At 38.5% G+C, this 17,621-nt stretch overlaps 1 long non-coding RNA gene across 1 annotated transcript in view; it reads right to left on the bottom strand.

Annotated features, from left to right (window-relative positions):
• LOC122837078 overlaps positions 1–17,621 on the bottom strand; it is a 31,621-nt gene that overhangs the window by 5,273 nt on the left and 8,727 nt on the right. Inside the window, exon 2 of the long non-coding RNA XR_006371684.1 lies at positions 17,315–17,383. This is a non-coding gene — a long non-coding RNA (uncharacterized LOC122837078). The remainder of the gene's footprint in view (positions 1–17,314; positions 17,384–17,621) is intronic.

Consider the following 17,621-nt stretch of genomic DNA (forward strand, 5'->3'; position numbering starts at 1 on the left):
TTAACACATCAAGTTAAGTAAAGCAAATGGTCTGTTTACACCAATCAGTCATAAGATTATAACTAATGCCAGGTGCAGTGAGTAATATGTTGTTACAACAGAATATTCAGCTGAGAAAATCATCAGCATTGGTGTTATTTTGACATTTACCACAGAAGTAAACAGTTTAGAGGAATATTCCACCCTCCTAACCCCATTTCCTCCCCTGTGGGTGCTTTAAAAGCTGCTTACAAAAATGGCTTAAAGAACATGACAGCAGATCTTAGGGGTTTAGTCAGCCTTTAAAATCCCCAGATTCTGACCTGATGGGATCTAATTGCATCTGTAATAAGAAACTCTGTCCAAAAAACTCCCCATGACATATCAAAGAGGGGTCAAAGAAATATTAAAATCTATTGTTTGGAACTAAACATTTAGGACACCCTCAGATATTTTATAATAGAGCATATCCAGAGCCTCCTGAAAGTTTTAAATGTACTTTTTCACACTTCATCAGGTTGGAAACATAAACTTGAACTTTTTTGATTAGGACTAAAACAGTCTGAATCAATTGTGATGTGGAAAGAAAAAGACAGAGAATTTTCAAAATGTTTTACAAATAAAAATCTGAGGATTTGTCTCTCTTTGTTCCATTTCTCCTTAGTCAAGACAAGTGCAACCAGCTGTCTTCAGAAACCACCTAACTAGTAAATTCAACATCACCTGTGTATCATTTAATCTCAGTTTGCCACAAACTTTAATACTTTAGAAGCAACCCAGTGCCCTGATTGGGGGGAGTTACAAATATAACATATATTTATTATAATGTATGCTTCGCAAACATTGTGCTTAAACAAAAGCAAACAAAATTGCTTTGTTTATATTTCTTTGCTTTGTTTATCTCCTAGACCCAAATTGGGTGAGTTGTATTTTCAAGTGTTTGAAAATAAAAAACCTATAGTCATTTTTTTTGGATGTAACACGCAGTTACTGGCTAGGGTCATATTGAACCTACCATGCATCAGTTCAAACCTGCTCATGTATAGAGCTCCCTGTTAATGTACTCTAAGTGTTACTAGTAAAATAATTTTACTAATAATGCCAGGTTGTTGTTGTAAATAAGAATTAGTTCTCAATAACTCACATAGTTAAGTGAAGATTAAATAAGAAAAATAGTGGGTGGGGCGCCAAAACTGGCTCCTGCCCAGGGCCCCACATCCTTTTAAATTCGGCCCTGGCCACAAGCCACGAAACGTAAGGAAAAGGTGTCATTGTAAAAGCAAGGAGAAAAACTGAAACACTGTTTGTAAAATAACCCTGAATACAAAATCCTCACAATGAAACATGGTGGTGACGGCATCATGCTGTGGAGATGCTTTACTTCCACACAGTCAAAGAAATTGATTAGGATTGTAGAAATATGGATGGTGGGGGTATTTTACAAAGAAGAATGAGATTAAACGTCAGTTTTTCTACTAGCTCTTTGTGCAGAGCTAGTGGAGAAATGTCTGGCAGCTGTTTTGGCAGTAAAGGGGATTTTACAATATATCGACTTGGAGAGGCTTAAAATACACAGCAGACCTTTCAGATTTTGATTTGTTTTAAAAAATGACAACCGTGAAATATTTCCTTCCATGTTAAGAATGTCACTCAACTTTTGTGGGATTTTACCACATAAAACCAAATAAAATACACCAAAGTTTGTGGTTGAAATATGACAAAATGTGAAAAGTTACAAGGGTTTGAATACTTTTGCAAGAGCATGCAGACAGTCATAATGTTATGGCTGATCAGTGTTTAACAGGGCAATAAATTAAAGCACTTCTTGGCTCTCACTTGGAGCATGTTTCGTTATTAACTGATCAACAGATCTGCTATGGTATGAATAACTCTCTCTTTCCCTGTTGGTCCCGTAACAAATGGCAGGGCTCTCGGACACACATTTGTGTCTCCATCAGGGCTGTCGTACAGTCAGCTCCAAGAATACATATTAATCAATGTCATTTTTTTTTTTTTTCTGTTCTTGTCTGCTTATTAAGCCCAGCCATCAACCAACCCCCCCTGCCTCCAATACGTTAGCGGATATCAGTATGTCCACTACTCTTGTGAACAGGGATGAGAAGGAGAAAAAGAGGGAGAGGAAATAAAGGTCTGAGGAGTTTGGCAAAGAGACGATGGAGGCTGAGACAGATGGCATGAAGTCTGCAGCACTCTGGCGTGGCTCGCCTGGTGCTAAAATCCTCCTCTCTCACATTCCAATAAATCCTACCAGGAGGCTGGGGAGTCTGTCACACCACTCCAAGGATCCACACGGCTCTCCTCCCTACCTCCCCCATACATCAGTGCCCCCCCTCCTCATCAGTGTCTGAGTCTCTGACCACTCCAGTATCTGATGTCTGCTTTTACTGAACCCACAGAACTGTCTGCATTCACTTGTAGAAATGTATAGATGTGGATCTACTAAGATCAGCAGCAGCAGCAGATGAAAAAAAATTGTCTTTATGATCACTCTTATTGAAAACCTTTAAGAGATGGCCTTTATTGTCATTTCAGAGTACAAATTGTATTCTGGCTCAAAACATGAGAGAAACACTGTACAATCCATTTACATTAGAGGAAGAAGACATAAGAAGCTTTTTGATTAGTCTCACCAGAGCCTGCAATCAGCCCAAAGTCTTGAGCAGACACAGTCTAACCAAATATCAGCCTAAACATGCAGCTTTCAGTTCAAGGCTTCCTGTGGGTCTTTAAATCCAAAGTGGACAATAAGTGAGGCTGTGATTACACACTTAGCCCAAAGCCCAAAACTTGATCGCAGACTCTTCAGCAACTTCACATCCATATTCTGAACTGCTGGATCTCCTTTGAGTTTGCTCTCTTTTTTGCCAACTCAAAGTGGATCATCTCCTAAGAACAATCTAATTTATTTTACGCTCTCTCTCTCTCTTTCTCTCTCTATCTCTCGCTCTCCCTGTGTTTCTTTCTGCCTTCTGTTTGTTCTAATGAATGACTTCTGAGATAAAGAGCTGCTGTGATGGGGTCACAGAGGGCCTCAGAATCACATTACTGTTAATGATAATAAAAAGAACAATCTGCGCTGAACGACTTGGATGTTTCCCTTTTCTCCACCCGTATGGACGGGATGTTTTATCTGCTATTGTTTTCAGTGTTGTCACACATGAAAAGCCTATGAAATTAAAATGCATTCTAAATATTGTCTTGTGTTTTGATGTAAGCATTGTCTATTGAAGAAAAAAAGGATGCTCTGATAACGAAAAAAAAAAGTATACAGCGGTGCACCATCAGGGTAACAAAGTACAGAACCATGCACAACATCAGGCAGAGCAACAGGGAGCAGCATCAGAAAATATTCCCTGAGGTAACATTTTAAGTGCACAATGAATACCAAAAACACTTAAACTGCAAATATGAATTTCTAACAACTGACAGAGTTATTCTGGTGTAGGTCTTTGTTCGTGTCACTTCCACGTTTAACAGACTCAGATTTATGTTGTCTGCCTTTGCCGAACTGTGTAAAGCATAATTTAAAAAAAATGTGCAGGAACTCATTTTCAAAACATTAAGTGGGGACAACTTTCTTTGTGTTTAAGCTAAATGCAGGTTCAATCGCATCTTCTAAAAAGCATCACATCAGTGCATCTGAATAAATTAGAAAAGAGTTGAAAAGTTACATATTCCACTAATTCAATTCAAAAAGTTAATCTTTTACAATATGGGAAATAGTACGCATAGTGATATATATTTTTCCAGTGTTCACTTTGATGATTAAGGCTTTTTGACAAAATTTTAATTTAGCAGAGAATTATTACACAGAACTTTTGGTGAAGACTACTTGACTTATTCATTATTATTGACAAGGATGTAAAGCTACAAAAAACTCAATTTAAGAATTGCTGGTTGTTTACAGAGTGCCATGTCCAAAGATATTTTTGGAAAGTTTAGTGGATGGAAAAAGTGTGTTATAAAAATGACAGGGACTGGAATCAGTACTTCAATCACTACTGCACACTGACTTATCTGGGACATGGAATACAACTGTCTCCCAAATCAGAGACATCCTTTGAAGGGTTTTACCTAGAAAAAGGAGGAAAATAACTTGGCTGTGAAATGAGCTGTAGGCCTCTATTAAACTAGCACTTCCTTAACACCTCTGTAGAACTCCAGACTGATTTCCTCCATGCAATGCAGGACTGATTTAACAATTCATGCAAAACAGCCCTGGTCTAAGATATTACTTAAAATTTCAGAGAATCTGTGTCTTCATTGGCTATAAATCATGAAATCAAAATGTGAAGAAATTAATATCTAAAGCACATTAGTGTGTTTTTAAAGTATTTATATCATTTTAGTTTCACTTCTTGAAATACCTGCTGAATTAAATCAACTTTTCAATGAAATTCTATGTTATTCAGGAGCTTTGTGTTTAGATCCTTCATTGCACTGACATGCAGGTGAAAAACTCACACAAACTGCTTGAGAAACAAAGTTTTGAGCCAAAAACAATCAGCACATCAACTCATATCTCCAGATTTATCTTGTACAGGTCATCGCAGCATCATATGTGGAAGATATTTACACGAATGTGACATTCACAAGCGGATTATTTGTGGCTTTCCCTCCCCCCTCGCCACAGAGACACAGTTGCTGGCTGTCCTTCCTGCGTGGCAGGGCAGTGTGGCGTCCCCAGGCTCCTTGGCGCTGCAGCTGTCACCCACGGATGGGAAAGTGGTAGGGTCGGTGGCTCCGCCGCGTGGCTCCTGGCAGCATCCGTCCCACCCTGGCCCGGTGAAAGGCCAGGGATCAGGAGCCCAGCTTTGCGATGGACTGATCGAGGGCCAGCCCTCCATTAGCCATCGTCAGAGCCAAAGGTCAGCTAAGGCCAGCTGATGGGCCCTGCATGTGCAACCTATAGAATGACTCATTCCCACATCCAGGAAGCCAGTCCTTGTCCACTTTGGCCACTCAGAATAGCTGTCCTGTCCCTGTTGAGATGATGCATCTCACTCAAATCACATGTCCACTATCCTTTTTGTACTTTGATGTCAGCAGCATTATGCATTATTGCTGCTTTTAGTGATATTGCTATCTATCTCCTGCCAAATTAAAAGACCCTTCCCTCTAATTTCCTCCAGAAGAAATTGTTTAATAAATGAGAAGGCCTTGATTTGCACTGATGATCACAAAGCAGCACAATTGCTCCAAATTGCTCACAGAGTAGATGGTGCATCACATTGCTCTCATCACTGAGTGGCAACTGCTGCCTGGTGTGGTTTACACGGATGCAGCCAGGCTGTGAAAGGGGATAATTGTGGTGCTAAATGCTGTCGATGCTGACAGGATCCATTTCTTGACTTGTCAAGGGCAGCAGCGATGGAGTGGGTCATTCCACGGTCTGTACACACAGAGGCAGATGAATTTATTTTCACCAACATATGGGCACACATGTGAGCACAAACACAAATACACACACACACAGACAGACAGAGAAAATCAGCCTCCCTCCACACAGAGATGATTGTCTCTTGCTTCTATCAGGTTGCATGTGTTTTTTTCTGCAGTCATAGAGACCTCATCCTGGGAAATTGAGCAATTTCTGATTGAAAATAGTACCGGTAATTAGAGCACTCAGTATTTGCAACCACTTGGCATTGCATTAGTATGCAAAGCTGGCAGCCAGCTTATCTTGGGGAAAACGTTTGTTTCCTTAATTGCCCTCTTAGGACAAAAGTGAACGGTGTGGGTGGGGTGGGTGGAAGAGTAAAACGTTAACGTGCTGCAGAAAGAATAGTGCCTGGTGTGTTGAGGGGCTGTGACTCCCCGAACAGAGGGGTTAAACTCCACTAATAGACTGCACGCACGGGCACACACATGGACAGAGAGTAGCAGAGGAGCAGTCATACACCCACACATGGGCACGTTCTTCTTCCATTGGCACATGGGCACACAGAGACTCTTGCGAACAACAACACAACTATGATTAGCGCGCAGATTCCAGGACACACACTTCGGCACAATTAACTCTGCAGACACGGCGTATGGTGCAAAATTAGAGATGCAAAAGTGCCTTTTTGCTGTGCTAATGAATGAAATGACCCTGACTTTGAATGAAGGATCCAAGATGCAAAGGGTTTGTTCAGTTCACCTGTTAGTGAGCTCCCTGTGAAGCATTTATTACATGAGGTCTCACTTTTCTGGAGCTTGATGCAGAATCGTCTGTCATATTTGAAGGTGAAGCATCGCCTGCTTCCTCTGCACCTCACCAGTGCTGTTAAAACACTAAATTTAACATGAGGCAACTCCTACACTGCGTCTGTCATGCTTCTCCCAACACTTTACTTACTGTCCTCTTTAAATTAGATCAAATTCAACATTATTTCTAATCTTTAAGGAAATCTTTTTTTCTTTTTTCTTTTTTTTAACTTTTCACTTCAATTTTTAAAAAGTGCTGCAAACTGTTCCAGCTTTTCCACCAGTGACTCCAGATGGATTTTACTTTGAAGTACCAGAAATAGCCCGTGATTCCCTGGATTGCATAAAAACTTGATATGAGACTTTCTCAGGAGATGTTATATAATTCACAAATCACCAACACTGGCAAAATTATGAGGATTTGCTGTTTTAGGAACATATGTGCGCCTATTAATAGACAGGAACCCCAATAATTGTAGTTTTCTTTTTTTTAAAGGCAGCAGAATCCTTTTGAAACTTCTAAACTATATTGGTGTCTCTTCCAATAAACTAAATCTAGCACTGTAACTATATTTTTAAGGTAACCTAAGCATGTATTCATATACACTGCTCTCATCTTTGAAAAAGTTCTTGCCAAATTTAAAAATTCCGCTCTGTGCTCTCTCACCAATAAGCCAAACTCATTTGAGACTGCGCCAATACAAGCTTCCAGCTCGACAGAAACGCATCTGAGTTATGCGAGAAACACTTCAAATGCGCCATATTGCAAACTTTCTGAAACACCACCAACTCGAGTAGCAGAAACGCCCTACATGCGTCTAAAAACAGCACTTTCAGATGGATTCAGATTAAATAGTTCCTCTTAAATAGTTCATCAGAACGAAAAAGTAGGTTACCATAATAATATATTTAAATAATCGCACATTCAAAACTCTGACCGCATTTTTTTATGACGTGCTACTTTCGATTTAGCCCATTTTTTACACAAATAATTTCCAACAATCGTCTTGAAATAAATTAGAATAGATTTTAAAAATGGCAGAAACTATATTTTTAAAAACTTATCTTCATTTTTACACTGAGACATCAGGCGCTGCAATATTGAAAGTGAATATGTATTAAAAAATAAAATTAAAGAGTGTGGGCCTAAAGGCCTTGCTGTGGGAAAATATTATCTGGGATGCACCTGAAAGCCGCCATTCAGGTAAGTAAATTTAGGTAAACAGAGAAAACATCTCGGCCCACTTTTCAACTCAAACATCTGTTGCTTTTCTTGGTGAGGACATAGAACGAGAAGAATTGTATTTAGTCTTTTATAGCCGAAGTCTACTAAAGAAGTCTATAATTTTTATGCACAGGAAGAAGTTGACATTTCCGACTTTTGAAGTTGTAAAGTGGATCCAAAATTGAGTCACAAAAAAGCAGTTGGGCAAACAGCCAAGCAATCGCACTTTTGGTAAGCTAACCAAGTGAATGAATGAAAAAGCTAAAAAGAAAAGGGAAAAATAAAATAAATAAATAAATAAATAAATAAATAAATAATAATAATAATAATAATAATAATAATAATAATAATAATAATAATAATAATAATAATAATAATAATAATAATAGGGACAGTCGATAATCTGCTAAATTGGCTGACCTAATTGCACCAAATATTATAATTATAAAGAAATACGCGCAAATTGTCCTATTTACATCTCTAAGTACAGTGTCCGTGCACGCTCGTGAGCGCGCGGCGGGTGAGCCATCTGGCAGCTCGAGAGGTGTAAGGTAGTTTTCATATAAACGTCACAAATACAAAATGGATCAATAAATCAAAGAACTTCAGATGTTTTTATTATTTCGATGACAATCTGGCACAAAAGGAGAACTACTCCAACTCTGAGATTCTTTCAGAGAGTTTTTGATAGCAATATATTTTTATTTACGCATTTATTTTACATGTTGAGTAAACGGAAACTCAGGGTGTTTGAGTGGTAGATCACGAAACAAATCCACTATGCAACTTCAAAAGGAATCCCCAATTTTAGATCACCTCAGGAGACAGTTGTCAGGATGCAAGACTTCCTTAAATGTTTGTGAGGGACCAGAATGTCTTTAGGGAAGCTGAATCGGTGCCTGTGTGTACACAACCTGTCCAACAAAAGCAAGGGCTAATCCATCTAAATGGCACAATGCACAGGGCCCTGTTTACACGGACTATAACCACAGAGGGCCTCCGCCTCGTCCTCAGACCGCGCTGAGGTGCACTTTTTTTTCTCTCTCCCTCTCTCTCTTACTTTCTCTCTTTGGCTCACAGATGGTTACAGATAAACGAACAATCGTTTGTGCAATCTACAGAAAACATAAAACACCAACGGAGATGCGTCAAATATGATTTCTATTACCTGAGTCAAAATTTTTTAATACTACAGTAAATAATTAATGTTCTGCAGACGGTTTCTCAGTTTTACACTAACTGCCAAGCCCACATCAATTTTTGTCAAACCAAAAGATGAAAATCATATTCGAAAAACAAATCAAGACCTTTTAATTTATCTGTCAGCAATTTCAGAAGTTATTTAACTTCAAAGTAACTACGATCATTCATAACAATCTTATAACTGTGCTTAAATCCTTTTCAAAGAAAAATGGACGAATCTCTCAATAGAGATTGTAAACAGATATTATCTCCAAAGAGTAAAAAATAAAATCCTACTCAATCATTAGTGCGCAAGCTGTAAACCAAACTATAACGACTCAAATATAATAATAATAATAATAATAATAATAATAATAATAATAATAATAATAATAATAATAATAATAATAATAATAATAATAATAATAAATTAGTTTCCAATGTAACCATAGAGGGTTGAAAAGTAACAAAATTTAATTTTCCTCGCGTTTATTTTCGTGTAGCTTTCCCGCTCCCCAATTACTCTAATTTTTTCGCATGAATTTGCAAATAGGCCAATAAGCTTCTTTTGTGTGTCGTTTTCATTGTGCTTAATTAAATTACACTTCTTTAAAACCGCATAATGTGAAAAACACTGCCTTATTTGTGATTCTGCATTTAACAGGATAATAAGGAGGAAAAACAGTGTTTAAACTAGTAATAAAAATGCAGCTAATCTACAGTTTATATATATATATATATATATATATATATATATATATATATATATATATATATATATATATGCTTATTTAGTTTACTCTTATGAACTATTTAGAAAATTAAAAGGTCTGGCAGCTGCGACTTTTTTTTTAATTACTTTTATTACAGTCTTACATTTCCCTCCTTAATCGACTCGGAGCCGTTTTTATATCTTCCCCGTCTGTAGGTGTGCTCTACTGTCTCCGTAATTGCATTTCTCTCCAGGAGGGGGGTAGGTAATTACACTGCGGCGCAGCCAGGTAAATTCCGGCGCCTAAATTGAAATATTCCGCTTTAATCCTCGCTAAATCCCCAATTCCCAGGGCCCGGAGACGTGCGTGTGTTAGAGGGGGTCCTGCGGAGCCCCCACTGCGTGTTCAGGTGAGAGTCGACTTGCAGGATGGGGGAGGGGGTTGTGGGCGTGTTGGGTGGGGGGATCGAGGGGGGCTCTCCTTTAGCCGCCATAAGCATAAAACAAGATTACTAGATATTTGCCGAGGGTTCCCTGCGCACAGAACTAGAGCCTGACAAGTTCAGGTAAAGACTTAGAGTGTTGCATAATGAGCAGGAAATGAATTGCAGGTTGTTATGGGGATATTTCCAATTTAAATGATTGTGCCATAAACAAAGCATCCTCATCTTTCAAGGAGTCTGTTTATGTAAATTAATCTGCAGATGCATTATTAAAACCTTGCCTGATTTGTTTGTTTTGCTTGCTATTCCAAGAGGAAGAAGCTCCTAACATTTACCAAACATTAAAACATGTCTTGTTATAAAAACAGGAAACACGATTTGAAGTTGTTTTTTTCTTCTTCACTGTAACAGGAGTAGAAGTTTGCACATTCCACTTGTCATGGTGTTGCCTGAATTTACCTTTCCCATATCTTTAATTTGTAGTCACCAGGAATAAAAAGGCTGAATCTCAGCTCTGGCAGCTCCCATGTCAGTCTTTGCAGGAGTGGGTGACAGAGAACAGCAGGCAGATAGCATGCTAAAATCGCATCACTAGAGACCTCACATCAAAGTAGACCAAATCTCATATTGAGTGAACTTTTAAAGCCAGAAAAGGCTGTGTGACATCAGAGTACCTAAAATGTGACTGTCATGTTTTTTTTTTTTTCTTCCTTCAAACTTTTTGCAGAAAAAAATAAACACACACAAACTCAAAGACTTGAGAAGTATTCAGAGGAAAGCACTGTTCAAACGTGCACACTAAGATTAGCAGCCTTTGTCTTACAGGAACCTCAAAGACCAATTAGATTGAGAGACGGCTGTGACGAATTTGTCAAAAAATAAGATGATAGACACAACTTTGGCAGTCAGCGAATATGGCTGGGGATTTCACTCAAGCGGAGTCATTGACAAGACACTGTCAGAAAATGTGTCAGCTTCAGCAGACCTGCCAGTCGACAGAGTTTGGGACTGAGACCGATCAATTCCCCAAATGCCACAACAAGACATAACAGCACTTTATTTTAAGTCAAAAAGTACTCTGTCCTTGGATGTATTGTCAACTTTTTTTGCTTGCAACATCCCAGGACACGGGCGTATATAAAAACAAACAAGAACTGTGCCATAACTGTGGTTTTAAAACTTTAAAAGGAGACTTTGACCTTTCTGTTTGGACACAGCCTGTTCTGGCACATGATTTTGTTGTTCAGTGTACACCAGTTCCACACCTCCAATAAATGTACTCATTTCGGACTCACTATTTCTGAAGTGAAATCCAATACTCAAAGCATTTTCCTCTTCAAAGTAGTCTCCTGTTGTGCTTTGTGGCCACAATAGTGTCAATCTTATACTTTCAAAGCCTCGTCTCCATGTCAGCGTTGAGTAGCTGTCTATACGTGCCTCCGAATGGAGTTAAGGCTTTGAAGGCTGGTCGGAAAAATAGTCTGAAACATTATTAAAAAAAACTTTGGACGAAAAGAAGAAAACATATTTATTGATTTGGCTGCATGTGAAATTTGACCTGTGATTTGAGAAAATCGCTTTCATGCTCACAAACTGAACTGTAATGGTACTGAGGAAGGGTTAGATTTAAAAGAATTGCATCAGCATTAAGAGGGAAACTCTCAAACAGCAAATAAATCTGCAAATCAAAACACCAGAATTTCTTGCAGGAAAAATACAAACAGGAATACACAGATTAAATATTGGTAATTTGACTTTGATTATAATCAAGCAGTCCTGAAATAGACAGGCCAACTTAAAAATATTCAGTTTTGGTTAATGGATAAAATAGATTAATAATACATTTTGAAAAGGACAACAGAAATAATTGCATCAGCAGGTAAAATTAGGCTTACACCAGACCTTTATCCAAAATGCTCCAACAGTTCTCAAGGAGATAAATCTATGTTACAAATATGATAACTGGATACTGAAGTAAGCTAATCCTAAATATTTTATATCATGTTACTTTATATTTAATCAATTTTAAACAACTAAAGTCCAACAACAGCCAACAAAATTTTTAAATTATATATTTTAAAAATGACAGAAATGCATGAAAGTAGATTTGATTTCATATTTTACTCTTTTCATTTGTGATAAGTCCATTCTCCTCAATGTACTAACTAATGGATAATTATCATCAAAGTCCTTCAGATGTAAAATGTCCGACCTTCACCTTATAACCACTATGAATGTAGTTTCATTAAATCAAAATAATAAAAGTCTAATTTGTGATATAATGGGTCAATAAAAATATGGTACTTTAAGTTGTATGATAAAACAAACAAACAATAAAGTCTCCACAATAGAAATGATGCATTGAAATTTTAATAGTGGCATCAACTATTTGTAGAACATTTATTATTAAGCTTATTATTAAGTTAGTCATAACAATTTATGGAAACTTTAATCCAAAATGGCTGACTTCCTGTTTGTTGCAGTACATGACCACAGGAGAGTTTTCATGCATCAGGTTACCCAATTTCTTTCCCCTTGAATTAAAGTTGGATTTGTAAAGGGTTTTGTTTCATGCTACCTGGAATTGAATCTATTCCTCAACGTGTAAATTTCAGAAGCAGCCTACACAGTTAATGAAAATAAATTTTAAATAAAAATAGCACAAGCATAAAAGGAGTTTTAGTGAAATATTTTCACTTCTACCCTCTGATATGTGCATTTGCCTGTATGCTAGAAGTGACTGGGTACTACAAAAAAGGACAGAACTTGCAGACAGAGGGTCTGACATGAAAATATCCAAAATCCACTGTAAAGCTCAAATTCTTGCTCAAAGCAGAGAAAAATCATTTTTAAAAAAGTATGCATGTGCACTAATTTTAAGAAAGTGATCATGATGAATTGTGTTAAATTTAACTCAAAATGGCTGACATTTTATTTGTGGCAGGAAATAGCTGCAAGAGAGTTATTTTTAAGGACGATTTATTATTACTGGAACATTTCTGTGATGTGTTTGAATCATTTTTAAACACATTTTGGTCGAATGATTAAATATAAACTCATTCCTGAAAATGAAATAACTTTATAAAATCTTAAAATGTTTTATCAGCTCATGCATCAGTTTGAATCACAATAATTTTAAACCAACATGACTTATTAATGTTTGTTTGGAGGATACAGCTTCAAGAGAATTATGTATGCACATAAAAATGCACATCTGTGTCCTAAATGTCCCACCACTAAGTTTAAGCAAGCTGACAAGTAAGCTTTTATTTTTTTTTAATTACAAGGGGGCGCTGTGGAGCTGTTTGTTTATATATATTTCAATGACCCTTAAATAAATATGCACTTTAGTAGAGATGCCTGCAAAATGGGGAGTGTTTAAGACCTAAAATGGCAATGATTTGGTAAATTATTATTTTTATTGTTATTATGACAAACATTTCAACCACTGAATACATGAAGATGTTGGACATGAAAAATCTAATATTTGTCTAGAACACTCATTTAAGAACCTGCATTCAAAGCCAAGTGATGGAAAATAATCAAGTGACAATGATCAGAAGAAAGGAGAGGCAATCTCAATAAACTTTGTCATTCATCCATTCAAAGTTCAATCATATCAGAGGTGTTTTGCATAACTATGAGGCACTGCTTCTAATCCTCAAAGGGTTTTTGGCCCTCTTGGCTTTGCACTGTAGTCATTCAAGGTCGCAACCCGGTAGGAAATATGGGCTGCCATAGCAACACAAAGATGGCCTCTGAAGGCTTAGCATAATTCTCCTCTAATAGAAAAATAACAGCGCCAAATCCCGTCCTTAGTGAACTCGCTCATTTGACAGAGGCAGGCTCCCACCTGTGAAGCACATAGTCACCACAGCAATGAGCTAAGGCTGCGATAAGATGACAAAAAGCGCCCATCTCTTGATGGGGATGGGCGGCCTTAAGCTCAAGCCAAATTCTTTCTCTCCTCTGAAGTAAGTCTCTGGCCAGCTTTGGGTTTTTTTGAGTCTGGACAATGCGAGCTGCCAAATGAATCACGCTCTCTATGTAGTACCTAACTTTGAAGTGCTTAAGCCATACCCTGAGAAAGAAAAAAAATCTGGCAGATGATGGTGGCTTATATAAGGATCAAAAACACTGAACTGATTTCACCTTCTCTCATGAAATATTTTAAACTCAACGAGAATTATGGACTGGCTGGAATGGTAGCTCATACTGTAAATCGCGTAAAATCCAACCGCTTTCGGTCCTCTCAAAATATTCCGCTGGGAATGAAATGCTATTAGAGTTTCTCAGCAACAAGTCTTCATTTTGATTTTGAGTCTCCCCCCACCCACTTTGCTGCCAGGTACACAGAGATGGATTCCTGTCAGTGTGAGAGTTGCATCAGGATGATGAGCGCTGGGGGAGAGAATAAATTACCAGCACACTTTAAGAGTGGGAGGCATGTAAGTTATCAGTTGCTACAACAGTGCATGGCTCTCTGCTTATGGAATGGCTAATGAGGAGCAATATCCAGCAATGTTGCAACCATGGTGATCGAGGTAAAAATCAAAGGCTCCATGAAATCATTACTGCCAAATCCGACTGTGTAAATCGTACAATTGCCCAACGACAATTTCCGTAAGAGGCATGATGTGCCGTCTGTCACATGCAAAGACATTCATAAAAACGGAGTGAGAAGTAGTTTAGAAATTATGTGCTTGCTCCGCAGTGCACCTGAGTCAGCCATATTTTGCTCGATGGGATCTGTTTTGGCAAACTGTGTTCAACTGTTAAAACCTCATTGTCTGGCTCATGTGTAGCATCTGTCTGTCAGTATCCTGCTGTAGACGCCAGCCGCTTGACTGCTTTTACTCTGTGTTTCAGCCTGCTGCTATGAATCCTGTTTCTTACTTCAGAACTGTGTCCAAGTGTCATCGCGACAGGAATGTTTTTTCTGTTTCATGTTGTTCGAGATGACAGAGAGGAACCGAGCGAGAGATAATCGTTACATCAAAATGTTCTTACATCTCAGCAGAATGCCACTTGGTTTCAGCTGATTGTTACTTTTGTGCTTTATCAATATAATTCGAACAGATTCGTAAACCTTCATTGATTCCAATCATGAAATCTTAAAATTTTAATTACTCTCTATCTAGATATCTGATTCTAGGATTGTGATAACATGAGTGTGATGTATTAGCCCTCTTAAGAGGCTTTTTTGTCATGCAAATGGAGGTTCACCAGCTTTCTTTTCTTATCAAGTGATCTTTTTGCTGTTGGGCAGATATGCAAAATCATTTTAATATTCCATTTCTATTATATTAAGTCACAGCCATTTTATTATAGTGCTGATAAAACAATGCCTTCTCTTTGCCCTTTACTCCTTGATAGTCTGCTCTGGCTCTTAAAATAAATTTTCTAAATTGCAGCAGCTTGTCTAAATCATGGCGTGCTTCATAGCGACTTCCCATTAAATACGCAGTGACATTTTTAATGGCCATTTGAGGGGTTAAATCTACCCTGTCAGTGGTTGGATGAATGGAATAATTAAATCAAGCCTGGATGGACTGTCCAGTGAAAAGCCAGGCTCTCGCCGGTGAAGGAAACGAGGCCGAACTATAAGCCTCCTGTTTCACACTTTTTACACAGAGCACCTTTCCACTTCAAAGCTTGCTCAGCACTATGTCTCAAAGATACACATCTCCAGGAAAGAATGGCCTCTGCTGAGATACAGGCACCTCTGGCCTCATTTAACGCCAACTGTTCCCCTCCCCCTCTCCAGGCCTGAATCCGAGGATAGAGAGGCTATCTGACGAGATCATTCAGAGATGTGCGGGAACTTAAAGGCAAAGAGTTACTGAGCATCCTACCAGGAGTCTCAAAAGGTTTCTATTAAAGCATGTTCAATATGCCGGTCAGGGCTTTTCAAAGTGTTGCACACCCTCTAGCCCCGGCAAACTCAAAGGGCATCAGAGCACATTCTGTAAGAGGAATCTGGCCCCATTAATTTAATGAGTCCAGGGTATTAGTATGCCATAGCAAGCTGAGATAGCTCTCTTTTTTATCTTTGGTGCCGTTTTAAGGAAAGGTCTACCAACTTGGGAGTGCCAAAAAAGAACTAGGAGCAAGGTGCACTCATCGACTCTAATATCAGTTTTAGCTGTCACTCCTCAGGGCGCAATTTCCAGTCGTTAAATTGTCTTTGAGCAAACTGGAGAGGCAGATTAGGAGTAGAGGGTGGCACTCTCATCGGTACCTGGTGGACCATGCCGCCTGTCATTATCCCATCTACTAAAAGACAGATACGGGACTAATAGAAACCTTAGTCCAAAATGATTTGGTACATGTTGACCCTCCAACCCACAAGCTGCTATCGCTTACAATAAAAAACACGTATTCAAACTTCAGCCACAGTTAAATCTCACTTGTATACTAGTGAGATTTAACTGTTTACAATATTGTGCTACAATTCCACAATATTGAAAAAATCTGTATTGCATTATTCATATAACTTGGATTTCTTCACATAAAATGTGACATATTTCATTGGGATGACTAACACAAAGTAACGTGTAACCGTGAAGTGAAACTAAAAGGATTCATAGTTTTCTTTTGCCCATGCTTCTTTGCCAAATAGCTCAAGCATCCACAAATGCAAACTTTTAAGTCTTCCACAGATTTAGATTTAGGTCGGTACTTTGATTGGACCATTCTAAAACTTGTAAATAGTTTGATCCAAACATTCCCCCTCTGGCTTTAATGCGTCTTTGCAGCCTCTATCAACTCTGAACATCTTCCACACCCCTGTTAAAGAAATCATTATGCACAGCATGATGCTGCAACCACTATGTTTCAAAATGTTTTCATAGTAAGATCAAATATTATTACAATTAGCTGCAATAGATTTAATTTAGGGAGACTAAATACAAATAAATACCACTTCTTGTCAATATGTAAAATACAAGGGGTTTGAATACTTTTACAAGGCATCGTACAAACAGCTGCTAAGGTATTCTAGATGGCACACAAACACTCATACACTCACAAAGTGAAAAACAATAGCAGCTCAGCCATCTCAGCTGGTAATAATGGGCATGTATTAGCACTTGGAGACATATTTGCATAACGTATTTGGAAACATGCTGTGGACTTTATGGTGCTGTTAGCTTTTTTTTTTTTCATTCAGATCTTGTCTTCTGTCATTTCACAGCTAATTAGCTTGGTAAACAGTGATTCTTCTTTCTAAAGTTGTAACACCTTACTTTAAAAAGAGCAAACATTGCAGGCTGACACGTAAACTGAATGTCACCAGTAAGATATTATATGGACAGTGGAGTTTGCCTTGGCCTGTCAACAAGGAAGTAGCAACTGCTGGAGCTGATTAAAGCCATATTAGCATTGTAACATAGCTGAGGACAGGGCTACATCAAACGCTCCTCTTCATGCAAGTCTGGAGTCTCATCCCTGGGATGCTGAGGCCTCTTGTGACCTCTGCTGGGACCCTGCTGGGCCCTGAGAACTGTGGGGTGAAGAAGAGTGGGTCAGGATCACTGTGGGGTGCACCTGAACCAGACTTACCTGTGTCTGGGTATCTGCATACCACAACGTGGCCATGTGGTTGCAAGGAGCGAGTGCATGGACTCTGACCTGAACAACAAAGAAGAAGGGAGAGAGCCTGGGTGAGAGGTCAGGGGGGAGCAAGGAGACGTGGAGAAAACACACATACGACACATCGAGTGAACATGATCAGAGGGACACATGTGGCACAGCGGAGGCAGAACCAGATGCCCTCAGATGTCCTGAGGAAATCTAAGCTCAATGTAAACATGTCAGTTCAAAACTGATTGTGCTTGAGTTAGGCACAATCTAACAGCGCCATTTATCT

This window comes from Gambusia affinis, linkage group LG09, assembly GCF_019740435.1.
Source record: "Gambusia affinis linkage group LG09, SWU_Gaff_1.0, whole genome shotgun sequence".
Taxonomy (NCBI): domain Eukaryota; kingdom Metazoa; phylum Chordata; class Actinopteri; order Cyprinodontiformes; family Poeciliidae; genus Gambusia; species Gambusia affinis.